Below are 2,613 nucleotides of genomic sequence, written 5' to 3'. Positions count from 1 at the left end.
GCTCACGGCTCAGCAATGGAAGGGGTAAAGGTGCCTTTACATGGCAGCGTTAAGGTGCCATTACATGGCAGCGTTAAGGTGCCATTACATGGCAGCATTAAGGTGCCATTACATGGCAGCGTTTAGCGTCGAGCGTCTGCGTAGAAAATTGCGCAGAATCTAATTTCAGCCTAGAATCTATCTCTTTTAAATTCTGCGCATTTTCCTGCGCAGACGCTCGACGCTTAATGCTGCCATGTAAAGGTGCCATTAAGCGTCGAGCGTCTGCGCAGGAAAATGCGCAGAATTTAAAAGAGATAGATTCTAGGCTGAAATTAGATTCTGCGCAATTTTCTGCGCAGACGCTCGCCATTGCGGTTAACGCTGCCATGTAAAGGCACCTTAACCGCACGAGTAGAGTGAGAGGCAGATAATATGAGATTAAGGTTATATAAAAGAAGGTTATTAAGTCTATAGACATAGTATATCTAAACCTTAGAACATATATAAATGGAAAGGGAATGCCTTTGTTTCCCGATAGAAAAACATGTCGGAAGGAAGTGAGAAAGAAAATCATAGTTGCCTCTCTCTTGTGAGTAACTGCTTAAAAGTGCGCATGTACGGCTTACCGGTTTGGCCCAATGAAAAATAGGTTACATTAGTCACATGTATGTGTACACAAAAGTATGTATACTACAGACACGATGCTTGTATGTGTAGTTACTCACAAGAGAGAGGCTACTACGATTTTCTTTCTCACTTCCTTCCGACACTTCTCAGTTGAGGCTTACTACACCTATTGTAGATCTGGGCTAAGGGTAAGGATATTATATTTGTCGTACGACAAATTTTTTAAGCATACTGATTGGCTGCAAAATAAAAAATTTCTTGAGCCTCTAGAAATTAGCTAATTAATGCGCTTAAAAAGTTTGTCGTACGACAAATGTAATATCACCTAATGGCTTCTGCATATAGAACGCGGAAACGCTTGCCGCGCGGCAAAAGGTGACGCGGTAGCCAATCAACTTACAACTTTTCCATTAAAGCGAAAAATTGATTGGCTACCGCGTCGTCTTTTGCCGCGCGGCAAGCGTTTCTGCGTCCTGTGTGCAGAAGCCATAACGCGTAGCGGAAATCGTCACGCGTCTCAAAGTCTGAGCATACTTTGCGCATGCGCACTACAATTATAAAATAAACTTATTTTGCACGTAATTAAAAAAATTATCAATTCACAAACGTAACATTGGTATATTTGTAAATCACAAACGATTTCCTGTCGATTACAGTTATCAGTTATCATAAAATCTGTTTATTACTAAAAAATATCAGCTGACATTATGACTAAACTAAAATTGTTAATTATAAAAAACCTAATTTGTCACAAACGTTAAAAACAGACTCACAATCAATCACAAACGATTTACAAACGAAATACATTCAGAAAAATTAAAAATTATCATATTTAATAAAATTATCATATTTAATTCTTCCGGCTAGCTTCATGTAGGTGCCCGAGCACAAACTTTTGCATAAGCACATAACCATAAGCATAAGGAAATTGATTGGTCCATTTCCTTATGCATATGCTTATGGACCAATCAATTTCCTTATGCTTATGGTTATGCGCTTATGCAAAAGTCTGTGCTCTGGTCCTTAGGGCCACCGCATAAGCTTTTCCGTAATGCATTACGTTACGTTAAGTATTCATTCTAAACCTAAACTCGTACGTAATCTTAAACTTCAGTCAACGCACAGAGAAAATCGTAACGTAACAAAAGAATAATACGTTACGATTTTGTTTGTGCGTTGACTGAAGTTTAAGATTACGTACGAGTTTAGGTTTAGAATGAATACTTAACGTAACGTAATGCATTACGGAAAAGCTTATGCGGTGGCCCTAAGGACCAGAGCACAGACTTTTGCATAAGCGCATAACCATAAGCATAAGGAAATTGATTGGTCCATTTCCTTATGCATATGCTTATGGACCAATCAATTTCCTTATGCTTATGGTTATGCGCTTATGCAAAAGTCTGTGCTCTGGTCCTTAGGGCCACCGCATAAGCTTTTCCGTAATGCATTACGTTACGTTAAGTATTCATTCTAAACCTAAACTCGTACGTAATCTTAAACTTCAGTCAACGCACAGAGAAAATCGTAACCGTAACATAGCAAAAACAGTTACGATTTTCTTTGTGCGTTAACTAAAGTTTAAAATTATGTATGAATTTAAGTTTAGAGTCAGTACTTAACGTAACGTAACGCGGTACGGAAAAGCTTATGCGATGGCCCTTAATTGTTGGAAGTGCTGCCATAGAAGATTTAAGCCAAAAATATTTAAGTTATTTTTTTTTAATTATTTTTAGTTATCTTTTTTATTATTTTTAATATTTGGTTTAAGATAAGATTTATTATTAGTATTTGGTTTAAAATTTTAATAATTGATAATGCCAATTCCGTATATTTTTTTAAGTTCAACATTTATCGATTTGCATTTAATATTGTTATGCCTCCGGAGAGGCACGGTAGTTAGGATCGTTTGCCGGAAGAAATTTGGGAATTCGGGCTCCGCCCGAGTAGTTCACTGAATTTATTATACTTAAAAATGACACTTTCGTATTCTGAATAAATGTA

The sequence above is a fragment of the Formica exsecta genome, unplaced genomic scaffold, assembly GCF_003651465.1.
Source record: "Formica exsecta isolate Colony F162 unplaced genomic scaffold, ASM365146v1 scaffold214, whole genome shotgun sequence".
Lineage (NCBI taxonomy): Eukaryota > Metazoa > Arthropoda > Insecta > Hymenoptera > Formicidae > Formica > Formica exsecta.
Note: the sequence above shows the minus strand (reverse complement) of the source record.